General features: G+C 48.4%; 2 protein-coding genes across 5 annotated transcripts in view; both read right to left on the bottom strand.

The window, feature by feature from the left end:
• Positions 1–13,925, bottom strand: part of LOC126065971 (long-chain-fatty-acid--CoA ligase 1-like) — a 348,612-nt gene extending 334,687 nt beyond the window's left edge. For both annotated transcript variants that reach the window (XM_049866650.1, XM_049866648.1), the window contains exon 1: positions 13,836–13,925. The gene's annotated coding sequence lies outside the window, so the exon portion shown is untranslated. The remainder of the gene's footprint in view (positions 1–13,835) is intronic.
• Positions 1–13,925, bottom strand: part of LOC126065975 (long-chain-fatty-acid--CoA ligase 1-like) — a 63,879-nt gene extending 49,954 nt beyond the window's left edge. For all 3 annotated transcript variants that reach the window (XR_007514972.1, XM_049866675.1, XM_049866674.1), the window contains exon 1: positions 13,836–13,925. The gene's annotated coding sequence lies outside the window, so the exon portion shown is untranslated. The remainder of the gene's footprint in view (positions 1–13,835) is intronic.
• Positions 13,926–14,665: the final 740 nt, after the last annotated feature.

Here is a 14,665-nt window from a genome sequence, read left to right as displayed (position 1 = left end):
GTGCTTCATCATTCCTGGGTAGAAGAAAGTTCCATGCTCACCCCTGACTCCTCTGGGCAAGCCAGCCTGCTGGCTCCCTGCCTTCACACAACCAGAGAGGCAGATGTCAGCAAGTGCATTCAACCCCAGTCCCTCCACTGTACTGCCTGCTCTTCCTCTAACCACACATAACCCTTCCTCAGCGCCTGGCTCAACACTTCCTACAAGAATGGCTTCCCTGTAAGTATGCGCACTGCTTCCCAGCCTCACTGTTCCCTTCTCCTGCAGCTCCTTTCCCGTCCCTATTTTACAATGTTCAAATTCTACCCAAATAGGACAGATGCCACTAGCCGTAGTCCTCTCGGTCAGCAGCAGACAGTTCTTCCTCTGAACTCCCCGAACACTTTATTTGTACTCCTGTGGTACTTACCACAAGTACCCTATACTTATGGTGAGTGGTACTTACTACTTACATAGATGTTTCTCTCTCCTAATGGACCAGGGTCCCTTCCCATCCCTCTTTAGAGTGTCTTGTCCAGGAAAGACAGTACTTAATAAGCACATATTGAGTCATGAATGACCTTCTGTGACTTTGGCCATTTCTCTAAGCCCCTGATGGATATATGTATAGAACTGTGAATCTTAAAAGAAAGTAAGGGTATCAAAAATATTTTCACATTTCAGTATTGTCCTTCCTCAATCCCCTGGAGAGCTGTAAGCCACTGATTCAAAGGCCACATAAAAATATTCTCTGACCCTTAATCCCATGATATTTTATAATTTTCCTCAAACTGTTTCACTTAGGTATAATATCACCCCAAGAACCCTGTTCAGTCTAAGAGCAGAGGTCTTCTCTCTACATTCAAGCATACCTTTAGACATGTGGTTCCTGATTAGTTAAAACGATTATCAAGGCTGCCCATGGGAAGGGGATGAGGTCAAATACCTTTCTCAAGTAAAACAGCAAAGAGCCAGAAGAAGGGCTCGAGCCCAGAGCCCCACACCAGGGCTGGCCACCAACTTCTGTAAGTTACAGAATTCTCTAAACCAGCGAGACATACCAGATTTCTTCTAGTACAGGAGCTGGCGTACAATGCCAGGACTGTAGTGAGAAGAGCGTGCCCAGAAACACCGAGAGAGCCAGGTGAGTGGTCATCAGAGACAAAAGGGATGCTGGGAACAGGACCTGCCCAACATCCTCCAGAACACAGAAACATACCATTCTCCACCTTTTTCTGCTCACGTGGCTCTGAGAACCTGCCATGTACATCCACCTGGGAAATGACTTAATTTTGTATTTAGGAGGGCCCGATGAAGATAATCCAGGTCATGTAAAGGCCCGTGTGCGGAGCAGCAAGGCTGTTTTAGCAGCATGTAGTTAAGAGGGAAATTTTCCATTCAAAAGCATTCCTAAGAAAAGAAAAATTATTCCACTTGTCCTCAGATATTGATTCAATACTCTGAAGTGGTCTCTGTGTATATGTCATGACGAGGCTGGCAAGTTTACTGACAGAGCTGGAGGAGGGAGCGGTCTGGAGCCTGTTTGTTAGGCTGACCCAGTCCTCTGCTAGAACCAAGACAGAAGAGGCTTCTGTAGGATAAGCTTGCCACTCATAAACCTGATGTCAGAAGGCACGTTAGCTCAGCTGGCGTCCAGCAGAGGAAGAGTCCTAATGACACCTACAGGACTGCATGGTTTTAAAGCTTCCCACTCATAAACCTGATGTCAGAAGGCACGTCCAGCAGAGGAAAAGACCTAATTACATCTACAGGACTGTATGGTCTTAAATGGATTAGGCAACACAAGTAGAGCCCATTATTATAATAGCTAGAGAAGGTAATGAAATTTCTTTCATCACTAAATTAATCCAGAAGAACAAAGTCTTCATGTTACTGGGCTGGGATGAACCAAAAAGTAAACCCTGAAGCAACAGGCCTCACTAGGGAGAACAACAGAAAAGGAAATCAAATGTCCTTTTACAACAGCCAAAGCTGGACCAAAGACAGGCAGGGGCGGGGAGTGAGGGTCATTGGTTTGATAAACTGCACACAGAGAAGGTACCTAAGTCCTGGGGTCCCTTTCAAGTACTTTTTCCAAAGCCAGTATCTTCCAGGGGAGAATAATGAAGGAGACAGACAGAAACATGGAAAGAAGGACAGACCTAGAGGCAAAAAACTGACGTTCTAGGTACTGGCTGTACCCAACAAGCTGCAAAATGTGCAGGAAGCTCCTCTGTCTCGTGAGCCTCATGGGGGTAAACGAGTGAGAGCAGAGGGGAGCTACGAAGCCTTCCATCGCCAGCACCAGGACAGCATCTCCACCACTTTCCTAGAGAAGGCAAAAGACAGCCAGGCAATCCTGCCATTCCAAACTAAATAAAGAGGATTCTACCTAGACCCAGAAACCCAGGAAACAGCAGGACATACGAGGAAAACAATTAACGTTAAAAACCACCAATTCTATGTGGCGAGTGTATGGGTATTTGTATTATTCTTTTATTATTCTTTGTGCTTTGCTGTATTTTTAAAAAATTTCTCAAGATAAAGAAGATATAACTGGATCAGGTCAGTTAATTTCCTCTAGTTTTTATGCACTTCCCACCTGTTTCAGAAAGGATTTAGGGTGGCAACCTGGCCTTATAAGAGAATGACAGATGGGGGTAAGCCCCTCCCAGAAAATACACATCTTTGCCCTCGCCATCTGCCACTGACCAGCTGTGTAAGCAACTTCCACATAAGCATCCGTTCAGAAAAGGGTCCCACTGCAAACAAACAAACAAACACGAATCTGAAAATCACAGGAGAAAAAATGCTCTCCTTGGGCCCTTCCAAACAGAAGGCCATCACCATGAGGATTAAGCACTTGGGATATTTTCTCTGCCTTCAACTGGTACAGGACATCAGTAAGGCCAAACACATTTGCAAACGTTAACCTATAAGACAGAACTGGAAGAGATGCTGAGTGAGTGATGAGGGCCTGGTGCAGAGGGAGAAAACGCTATTGTAGACCTGAAGACCACAGGGAAGGCTGCTCTGCAGGCTCAGGCTGGAACTAGGCCAAATCTAAACAGGCAGAGACAGGTGGGGGCGGGGAAACACAGAAGGAAAGACTGACAGGAGCCGGCCAGTGGCAGAGGCCTGGGGCCTAGCAGTGTCCTAACTCAGAGGCCAAGGAGACTGGGCTTCTTCCCCTTGTAGAAAGCTAAGACACAGCTGGCTGTAGGAGACCCGACCTCGCCCAGCAAGTGCTTGGTTTATCGGTCCTCCCCGTCCCTGCCAAGGACCAGGCCTGGTGTGGAGAAAGAGAACAAACACTCAGCCCTTGTCCTCAAGGAGCCCTCGTCATCCAGCAGCTCACAGAGGTCACAAGGATCAAATATCAGTGACCTGGATAAGAAGGCCAAAGAGGACCCGAGGTTGGGTAGAGTTACTTACAACTCTTAAAATAGATCAAGGTTTCAGAGTGACTGATAAACTAGAGAATCGGCTTAGCAGAATAGGGCTGTAGGAGTAAGCAGAAGATAGAATACACAGACAGACCTCTCCCCAGAGAATGGAAAGACCAGCTACTGACAAGTTTAAGAGATACCTGCTTTAGAGATTTTACTTTACTTTAAAGAGCAGAAAACAACTGGAATCTACAAAATATTATGGTCTGCAGTTCTCAGGACTGAACAGAGCTTTAAAGAATGAGGAACCCAGTTCTGACCTCCAGCTATGTGAAGACCTTAGTGGTGTTGGAGGGGGCAACCTGTGAAGTAGGGGAAAGGTTAGCCAGGATTTAGCTCATTGTATATGGAGGGTATGGGTGACAAACAACCACGGGGCATGAGCTATAATTACAGAGTTCAGGTAATATAAGAAGTGATTGGCCCAGGGGAAGCTAAAATTTATGAAACAAATGTAATAAATTGCAGAGGATTATAGAATACTGACCCAGTGTTTAAAAGAGAAAGAGACTGGTTTGGCAGTTCTCAGCTTGGAGCTAAGAGAGTTAAAATAGAGTTTGGGGTCTGTATTCCTCTGTATGCTCTGTTTAAATTTTTATTATGAAAATTTCCAAATCTATTCCAAAGTAGACAGAGTATATAAGCCACTACCCAGAAACCCAGTGCCGTTGAGTCGATTCCGACTCATAGCGACCCTGTAGGACAGAGCAGAACTGCCCCATAGAGTTTCCAAGGAGCACCTGGCGGATTCGAACTGCCGACCCTTTAGTCAGCAGCTGTAGCTATGTACCCATTACCCAGCTTCAGCTTCAACAATGATCAACATTTTGCTAATTATTATTTCATTTCACACTCATTTGTAAAAACTGTTTTAAAGCAAATCCCAACCATCCTATCATTCAGATGACACACCTGAGGCCCTTCACCTCTATGACCCTATAGTTTTGAGAAGCCATCTTAAGAGAGTAAAACTGACTGGTACATACACTGCATCTTGCAAAGGCTCAAAGGTTTTAACAAAGAAAACCAACATAAATATTGATCTGAAGTGGCCAAACCAGCATGATACTTAACCGCCATTCAAGGAAAAGGTCCATATATTGTCTTCAAACATTTATTGATGACCCCCTATATGCCAAGAACTGCTCTAGGCTCTTGGCATATAGTAGTGAACGAAAGCCAGAAAAACATAAAATCTCCATCCTCATCAGGCCTCCATGTGGTCAAGTTCTGGGTCCAAAGGCAAAACATACTCTGGATCTACCCTGACTTCTCTGAACTCAGAAACCAGCTTTGACATGAATCACACTTAGTTTCAGGGAGCAGTTTCTATTCCCCTTTAACCTTTTCAAAAATGGCATCCAGAGGTCTCTTGCTGGTGATAGAGGTTAATTTTCTGGTTCTCTATATTTTTGATAATGCATCCAAATGGAAAGTAAATGTATCTCCAACACGTTTAGTTCATTGAGATATAAGCTATATTCATGTGCCACCGTACAAATACTCTTCTGAATATTATAAAACACACAGATATGAATCTTAAAAGAAAGCTCAAAAATAATTATAGAAATTTTAATATTTCTACACTGTACTCTAATGGAAGTCTAGCCCACCCCCTGAGGTACATACACCCCACTTTAGAGACTATCTCTCATTCTCCTGAACAGGACCTAGAGCAGCTCTGGTCACCTGCCTAGCTAGAACCTCCATCACTTCCCAACTATGGACCGTAAGCACTGCTCACTGGAGCACCCTGAAACCTGCCACAGTCACGAGGCAGAATAAGTGTCTGCCAAAGCCTTCAGTGGGACTTACGGCATCAAGGAGGGAGACAAAGATATTCGACATCACCCTGTGATGGAAAGACCGTGGCAGAAAGGGCAGGACATCACTGGTGACCATGACCTAGCCATGGGCAAGAGGTCAAATGGACAGGGTTGTCCATTCTGGAGGAAAGAGAACAAGGCCTTGGTGCCACACCAGGCTAAAGGACTGCCTCAGCCGAGGTCTGTTCTGGAGACTCCACTGCTTCAGCCCCTGCCCTGAGGGCCAAGCATCTTCAGCTTCCTGAACTCTAGAGCAGTCCTGGCATCAGTGGAACCTCTCTCTGCCTCGTCGTCAGGGTAGACACGACAGACTGGCACTGACCTCGGATTCTAACCTGTGGCTCTGGGCTGCTGAGCCACTCCCTTCTGGGTTATAACTTTGAGTTCAACCAAGCACCTCCAAAAGGTTCCATCCTTTGTGAGGTGCTTGGTTGAACCGCTTGATATGCAAAGTCCCTGCCAGCCCCACATTCTGGGACGCCTTACCTGAGGCATAAAGTGGGTAACTGTCCTACAGGAAGAACAAACAGCTATTTGACAACTTCGCTGCTGGCACAGAAACAAGATTCAATTTGAAGTAGGAACACCAGGTATATGAAAACTATACATAATACAGTTATGCAACATTATCTAGAATTTGACACTAATCTCCTTCCCTCCCACATCCTGCAAAGCCCTCAACCACCTGTTTCTCAAACATATTCAAACCACATGGAACGGGAAACTTTATATGTACTCCTAAACACAAGGTTCAACCCAATGAAAGCACAGGTTTCAATCTAGAAAGTTTTAACGCCTCAATCTTAGCTCTACGCGGTATCAGAATATACGAACCTAGAATATACTTAAAACGTATATTCTTGTCAGCAACTCCTTGTAACGGACAGCTGACCATCTGAATGTCTCCCCAGGCACAATCATCAGAGAATATTAAGTGCTTACCAGCAGTAAGGCCTGTGGTAAAGGCTGCTGGAAACACAGAAAGGACAATGATTGGGTCTCCAAAGTACCAAAGCTTAGAATGTGGCTGGGGTGCCAGTCTACACACATGAAAAGGCAAATGCTGGACAGAGGCAAGGATGCTATTCAAAATATTTAATAACCAATATGGCCTGGCATCTGCTGTCTGACTCCCTTGTTTTGGACTCATCATCAAGAGTGATCAATCACTGGAGAAGGACATCATGTTTGGTGAAGCAGAGGGCCAACAAGGGCTTGGAAGACCCCCAGCAAGACAGACAGGCACAACAGCTGCAACAATGGACTTGACCATGCGGGCAGCTGTGAGGAGGACAGTGGATTGGCAATGTTTCATTCTGCTGTACATACGGTTGCTGTGAGTAGGCGGCTAACAACACCAACGTGGCCAGGCAACAGCCTATCAGAAGAGACAGGTCAACGCACCAAAACAGGGTGCAGGAGATCCTTTCACAAGCCAGGCTTAACCTTAGTTTCTGGATTGGTGGTGGGGAATGGTGCATCCCAGCTAAATGTCAGTCTAGGGTTTCCAGTGAGTGGTCTGGAGTATGAGAAAGGTGAAGGTCACTTCAGGAAAAGTGCCTCTGAGGCACAGGGCTCTGAGGAATGCGGGTGGGATGAGGAATGCCATTCAGATAGGCAGAGGCAGGCACGGAGGTCATGGGAGGCCGTTACAGGACGTAGGGAGGTCGGCTGGGCAGAAGAGAGGGCTCATGTATGGAGTCTTGGGGTACACAGACCATTCAACTCTGTGCCACCAGAGCTGGCTTTACAAAAACCACAGTAAGTGGTGGTTTTGGGGGATGGCCTGGGAACAGCAGGTTGGAACTAGGCTATAGAAGCCCCTGAAAGCCAAATGAAATACGTATTTTGGGCTTTAAAGTGGGGAGCCCTTGTAGGCTTCTGAGCAAAGGAGAGATTTGATAAGAGCTCTGCTTTAGGAAAATTAATCTCACCCCCTTTTTTTTTTTAAACTAAGGACCTTCCTTGTCTAAACCAGAGGTGACAGGTTCTACATTCAAGTGGTGATGCTAAGAATAAAAGGAAGAAATGGGTGTGTGTGTTGAGCAATACTGTACAGAACGTTAAGTTACCATCAGGAGAACCCGATGACTAACCAGATTTCAGGGCACCATCAAGAACACTGAGGTCCGGTCATTCCTCAAATAGGCCCAGGGTCCGGGAACAAAGCACAATGCACGGTTGTATTATTCAGGGCCACAGCCAGAGGGGAAGACCAGTTGTGTAACTTTGGCTAAGTCACCCCATCATAGTCTTGCCAGTTATTTCATCAGTAAAATGAGTGGGTCGTTACTTCAAACAGTGTTCTGGGGAGCCTGAGGTCGCTCTGAAGTGCCTCAGAGGCAAAAAGGGACACAGAGGAAGAGAAGCGTAGCTAAGGTACATCATGTGCCCCGGATACCACCTGAAGCGGGGGCTGCCACTGAGCAATTTCTAAAAACCCAACATCCCTCCTCAAGCACTGTAGACACAGAGGTGTAGGGAAGGCAGAGAGGGGGCGCTTGCCCCTCGGTGCAAGTCCAAAGGGGTGCCAGACGGGGGGTGCAGAATGTCCAGAGTACCAGGGCGTCACAAATATGAAAGGCAGCTGGACGAGAGGGGGAGGCATTTCTGCTGACCCTCGCCACTATCAACGTCTGTTCATCTGAAATGGGGGGCAGGGGGAGGTGCTGCAGAGATTGTCCCTGGGTGCTCTAAACCCCTCCCCCCCAAAAAGAAAAAAACAACCCAGTGCCGTGAGGTCGATCCCAACTCACAGCGACCCTATAGGACAGAGTAGAACTGCCCCATAGAGGTTCCAAGGAACGCCTGGCGGATTCAAACTGCCAACCCTTTGGTTAGAAGCCGTAGCCCTTACCCACTACGACACCAGGGTTTCCGTGGGTGCTCGACAGGGGCACAATTTCAGTGCTTGCACAGGTGCTATTTTCCACAGACACCCCTCTGCAGAGGAAGCAACAGTGTCTCTGTGACCTGGCTTGTCCTACACCCGCTATCAACCAGAGCAGCCCTGCTTTAGTTGACTATATTGGGGTTCTGCCTAAAACTGCACTGGGAAAAGGGTCTCATGGCCACCAGATGACATTATTGTCCCTTCGGACCCCAAAACTCACAATTCTATTAGTTTGTCTATTAAAACTTTTCAACATGATTGAGAACATTCCAAGAAAGTCTGTCTCTGTGCCTAAGTGCCTGAGACACATCAGAGAGCCAACCTATGTGCCACGTGAGGCCCGTCTTCCACTTAAAGGACCGACGTTCCACAGTCTCTGCTAGCCTGTCACTGCTCCCACCCAGAATGCACTCTCCTCCTCCTGCACACGCAAGACAACAACCATGTGTCTCTATTGAGTGTCAGTGCCTTACTGGTAGTATAATCTGTCTTACGAGACCAACCTCCAGGGCAGGCAAAGCCTTTTACTTTTTCATACTCCACATTTTCTAGAAAGTAATAGTAGCTGTGTAGTAAATGATCTCATCACTTGCTGAATCAAGTCGAATCTTAAAATCTGTTGTTTGTTTCAGCACTCTGCTGGTGCAAAGGGACAGTCTAAGACAGAGGGTAAATGAGACAGGAAAAGTTAGGGAGCGGTGACACTGATGGAGAACGAGCTCTGTCCTGTCTTGCTACTAGATGGATACCCTGGAACTTCCCAGGCCTTCCTGGACTAGGGGCCTTTTCAGCTCTAGAGAAGGTACTATACCCAAGCAACGAGGAACACGGTCCCTGAAGCCACACTGCCTTAGGTTCAAATTCTGGTTTGTGCAACTTAAACTCTGTATCAGTTTACTTCTGTAAAATATGGATATTGGCAGGACCTACCTTACAGCGATGTTGCCAGGATCGACCAGCACTGACAACTGTGCCTTGCACTGCTAGCTGCTATCACCACCTATCACATTCCTGAGCCTGCCTGCACTCAGGCTGGCCGGCCAGCTTCAGTTGGCAACACCCCTCCTTCATAACTGAGGGGTGAGCCTTAAAGGAGAAACTAGTTACCACACAGCTTTCTCCTTATCCCTGAGAATAAAGGAAAAAACAGTGCTCAGGGTATCTTGGCCTTATTTATCCAGACATTTTCTCCCGAGAGGACGTATTATCTGCAAACGGCAGATAATACGACATTTATCAAATGTTTAGTAAGTCACTCCCAGAATGAGGAAATGATATAAAGGGCATTCACATGCCCTCCTTTTATGCCCTAACCTCTTTTGAATTGTCTTCCCAAGCCACAAAATCCTTATTTCAGCAGCTTTTGCGTAGAATACAAGAACCCAAGTCCATCAAACCCATTATAAACAATAATTTAAATCAGTGTCAATTTCAACAGAATGAAAGCAGAAAACTTTTGACGACAACAAACCTAGACCTGAGCCTTAAATTATCCCCCGAAGTCTACTTTAAACCAAAAAAAACAATAGTTCAGTTTAATTAGTAAAGAATGTCTGCCTTGAGCACTGTGCTCTTTTAAATTATCTACGTGGGATCAAACTGACAACAGCAACTCTGAAGGTTAGATAACAGGCTTAGGGGGCAACGAGCCTCTGTTAATGGGGGGCGGAGGAATTCAGTAAAAAGAGGCTGAGAATGGATGCACAACCCGAAGAATGTAAGCAATGCCACTGAATCCTACATGGAAAATTGTTAGATTGGTGTATGTTCTGCTGCGTATATTTTCAACAATAACCAAAAATAAATTATTTTTAAAAAAGTAAGAAATGTTCTGAAATAAACATTTGTTCCTAAGTATCTAAGAATTAGAAAAAAAATAAACAAATAAATTACAGCATATCCCATACAACATACAATGCAGTCTTCAAAAGAGTATGTAAACAACATGAAAAAATGTTCCCAATAATTTAGGTGATCACATTAAACTATCAACATTTTTGACTTCCGTTAAAATTATATCCTTAAAACTTTTTAAAAATAGACTTAGGAAAAAAGATTGGAGGGATACACCAAAATACAATGTATTTAATTTCTGGAAAATCTTTTTTTTTTTTTTTATATTTCCCAGCTTTTCTACAATAAGCATAAATTACTTTTATAATATATAAGAAATAAATACAGCTTTTCGAGAGCAAATGATTTTGGTTTCGGTATTAGGCAACTTTCAATTTTTTATTTAACACTTGAAGACCAGTAACTAATTTATGGAAGAAAATTAGCCCACATACCTACAAGGAAGGGTGCGCTGGGGGCGCAGTGGTTAAGCGCTTGGCTCCTAACCCAAAGGCTGGCATTTTGAACCCACCATTCTCCCCTTGGGAGAAAAATGTGGTAGTCTGCTTCCCTAAGGATTGCAGCCTTGGAAATCCTATGTGGCAGTTCTCCTCTGTCCTACAGGGTCACTGTGAGTCAGGATCAACTGCACAGCAACAGGTTTCGGACCTACGGGAGCTTTAGATTTTGCAGATAAGATATGCATCTCCAGTAGAAGGTACCTTTCCAAGCAGGCTGCACAGGGGGGCACAGTCCCCAACTCTATGTAGGTTTTGTTCCCAGAATGTCAAGTCTCTCCAAGGCTCCACTGTATTTTATCCTCCCCTCTTGATTCCACAAAAGGTTATAATTTCCTGAATACTGTGTTGTCACCAGCACAGTCAAGAACTTGTAGCTATCAGGATATAGAAAAATAAATATCACAAATCATGTTTCAGCTTGCTTTTGTCACTGTGATACGGACAATTGTTTCAAATTATCTGTCACCCCAGACTTACACAAACTAGAATTTCTTAAAAAAAACTATGCACTGGCATTTAGCATTTTATGGAAGTACCTGGTGATAAAGTGGCAATCTGAGCTGCTGCCATAAACATGGCTAAAATCTCCTCTACCTTCTTAGTTCATAAAGCCCAGCTACTGCTTTGTTTCCTTAAAAGTTCTCAGAAATCCCTTTAAATACCAGTATGATAAAACTCAAACTCAACCACTGACAGTTTCAGATCAGCTCTGTTCACTGAGCACTATTCTCCAGGCACGAGTGTCAACGTGCAGCGACCCTACTGTATTTGTCTGACCACCTCGAGTTGGACAACTTCAACAGAAACTCTGGGACCTTCAATTTACCTTAGGTCTGCCTGATCACTGCCTATCAGAGAGAAAGGCTTGAAGAGGGCTTAGGTTACCAACAAGTTGGAGCTGCGTTAAAAGAAATTCTTTTCTATTTGGCAGCACAGAAATATGATGCATTAATGAGTATGGTCAACCCAATGATTTCAGACACGTATCCTACCAGCAAGACTGTCCATAAAAAGCTGATGGATTCTAACTTCACCGAATTTGGTTACAAAGGATGATTGGCACACAAGACTAATGCACACCTGTTTTAAATGGCAAACTTGCTGAATAAATCCAACAACTGACCTTAAAAACTATACTTTCCTCTAAGGTGTTTTAAATGGCAAACTTGCTGAATAAATCCAACAACTGACCTTAAAAACTATACTTTCCTCTAAGGTTATTGAGCATAAACACCTAGAAGTTACTAGTATTCCTATACTCTTGCTCTTTCCAACAAAAGACGACACTTTAAGGGAGAAGGAGAAATTTCCAGCTGTAATAACAAGACTACCTGATCTTCCCCTAAGCGCCTCCACCAAGCACACACCCATATTTCCACAAGACAGCTACATTAAAACTAAAGGTGTAGAAAAGAAATAAAATTTAAAAAAGGAAAGTAAAGGTGTAGAAGGCCTGGATGTCAAGTACGACACTATGGCACACTGGCCACTTTCAGTTATTGCAAACTTCACTCAAAGGCAAAGAGATAGCTATGAAAACTACCTGTATTGTACAGACACCTGCACTTATCACATGTATCTACCCCTGAAATGTCAAAAATTTTTAAGTCCAGGGATTTCTTTTCAGGCAGGATGTTTGCAATATTAATAAAAAATACTGCCAAAATATGCATAACTGAAATAACAAAATACGCATATCAAAATGCTTATAATTGTGGAGGAAGGGTGATTTTTTAAGTCTTCTGTATTCACAGTAAATTTGGAAGACAAAAAAACAAAACAAAACCCACCTGTTACAGCTGATTCCAACTCACAGAGACTCTATAAGACAGAGTAGAACTGCCCCACAGGGTTTTCCAGGTTAGCAATCCACCGCACTACCAAGGCTCCCATTTAGAAGACAGATCCTTAATATGTCTGTATTAACTATTTAAATGCCTGTATTATTATTTAAGAAGGTATTTATGAGGTGTGGCGTAGTGGTTAGGCGCTACGGCTGCTACCCAAAAGGTCGGCAGTTCAAATCCGCCAGGCGCTCCTTGGAACCTCTATGGGGCAGTTCTACTCTGTCCTATAGGGTCGCTATGAGTCAGAATTCACTCGACGGCAATGGGGTTTTTATGGGGTGTGCTACTTTTAAAGATTTTATTTTTTTAGTCATAGAATTTTATCTCAGGAAAGGCTTTAGTCTAATGCAGTTTTCTCAGGTTGAGTCAGGACAAGAAATAATGTCTCTGAGCCCTGGTCCTGTGTGATAAACCACACCACACTGGTTCCAAATTGGCAAAAAACAACGGTTCCTTCAACAAGCTCTGTGTACTCTAGCTCATCCAGAGCAAAAGGTGGACCTGCCAAGTCCACCTGAAAAAGCAAAGAAAAAAAATCAACAGAGCTTTTTGGCTTGATTTAAGCAAATATTTGTTTTCATTGAGATAACTACAGGTTAGGGTGTGCAACCTGGATCACAAACTGCGAGGTTCGACCAGTTTCTCTCGGGGTATTGCGGATACTCCTGCGCCAACAAGGAAGCTTAGCCAGGGTACTCAAACCAAAAAAAAAAAAACAAAACCAGTGCCCTGGATTCCGACCCACAGCGACCCTACGGGACAGAGCAGAGCTGCCCGTACAGTGTCCAAGGAGCGCCTGGCGGATCCGAACCGCCCACCCTGTGGTTAGCAGCCACCAGGCTGTCCGAGGGTCCTCGAAGGGCGCTCTTAATGCCCACTCTCCAGCTCCGTATTAAGCCGGCCGGCCGGCCGGCCGCGGGCAGAGGCTCTGCAGCCCACAGCGCACAGCCTGCCTCCAGCTTCTGGTCCCCGTGCTCGGGCCAGCCGGCCGCCGCCACCCGGGCCCGCCGCGAGCGACCGGTGAGACCCTTGCTCTCCCGTCGCAGGTCCCGCCAGCCTCCCTGAAGCCACCGACGGCCTCCGGGCTACGGCAGCGGCTGCGGGCACTCGCCGCGAGGACCTCTGCCTGCGGCGGCGGCTCCGACCTCCGCGCAGCTCGCGCCGAGGCGCACTCCGCCTTCCACGCGCCGCCACCCGCCCCGGAGGCCGCCGCCCGCCGCCGGCTTCGCAGGGGCCCTCACCGCACACGCCGGGCGCCGACCCGCGCGCGTGCCCCGGGCCCACGGCGCACCGGCCCGCGCAGCCCCCGGCGGCCGGCCTTCCCGGGCTCAGCGCAGGAAGCGGCGGCCCAGCGGCCTCCCGTCGCCGAGGCCGGAAGAGCGGGACGTCGCCAGGGGCCGACCGGCGGCTCGCGCGCCCCCGCCGCCGCCTCAGCCTGCGGACACGGCCGAGACCAGGGGCGCCGCCGCGGGGAGAGACGCACTCACCTCCCCGCTGGGGCCGTCACCGCAGCCCACAGCCCTCCCGGCGCGGGTCGGCGAGGCTATTTAAGGCGCCGCAGCCGCCCCCTCAGCCGCCCCGCCGCCGCAGCCGCCTCAACCGCGCAGGGAGGCCACTGCGAGTGCGCGTGCCGCACCCGCCCCGCCCTGGCCCCGCCCTGCCCTGCCGCGTGCCCGCCTCCCCGCACGGCCCCGCCCCGGCCTGCCGCGTGCCCCGTTCCCCGCACGGCCCCGCCCCGCCCCGACCACGCCGTCCTGGCCCCGCCCCGCCCTGCCGCGTGCCCCCTTCCTCGCACGGCCCCGCCCCGCCCTGCCGCTCGCCCGCCTCCCCGCACGGCCCCGCCCCGGCCTGCCGCGTGCCCCCTTCCCCGCACGGCCCCGCCCCGCCCCAACCACGCCGTCCTGGCCCCGCCCCGCCCTGCCGCGTGCCCGCCTCACCGCACGGCCCCGCCTCTCCCCTACCCTGCCGCGTGCCCGCCTCGCCGCCCGGCCCCGCCCCTGCCCTGCCCCGCGCCCGCCTCCCCGCACGGCCCCGCCCCGCCCCGACCACGCCGTCCTGGCCCCGCCCTGCCCTGCCGCGTGCCCGCCTTCCCGCACGGCCCCGCCCCGCCCTGCCGCGTGCCCGCCTCACCGCACGGCCCCGCCCCGCCCCGCCGCTCGCCCGCCTCCCCGCACGGCCCCGCCCCGCCCCTGCCCTGCCCCGCGCCCGCCTCCCCGCACGGCCCCGCCCCGCCCCTGCCCTGCCGCGTGCCCGCCTCCCCGCCCCACCCCGCCCCACCCCGCCCCTGCCGCGCGCCCCCTCCCCGCCCCTTCCCTCC

This window comes from Elephas maximus, chromosome 22 (genome assembly GCF_024166365.1).
Source record: "Elephas maximus indicus isolate mEleMax1 chromosome 22, mEleMax1 primary haplotype, whole genome shotgun sequence".
Lineage (NCBI taxonomy): Eukaryota > Metazoa > Chordata > Mammalia > Proboscidea > Elephantidae > Elephas > Elephas maximus.
Note: the sequence above shows the minus strand (reverse complement) of the source record. Positions and strands in the feature narration are given on the sequence as shown.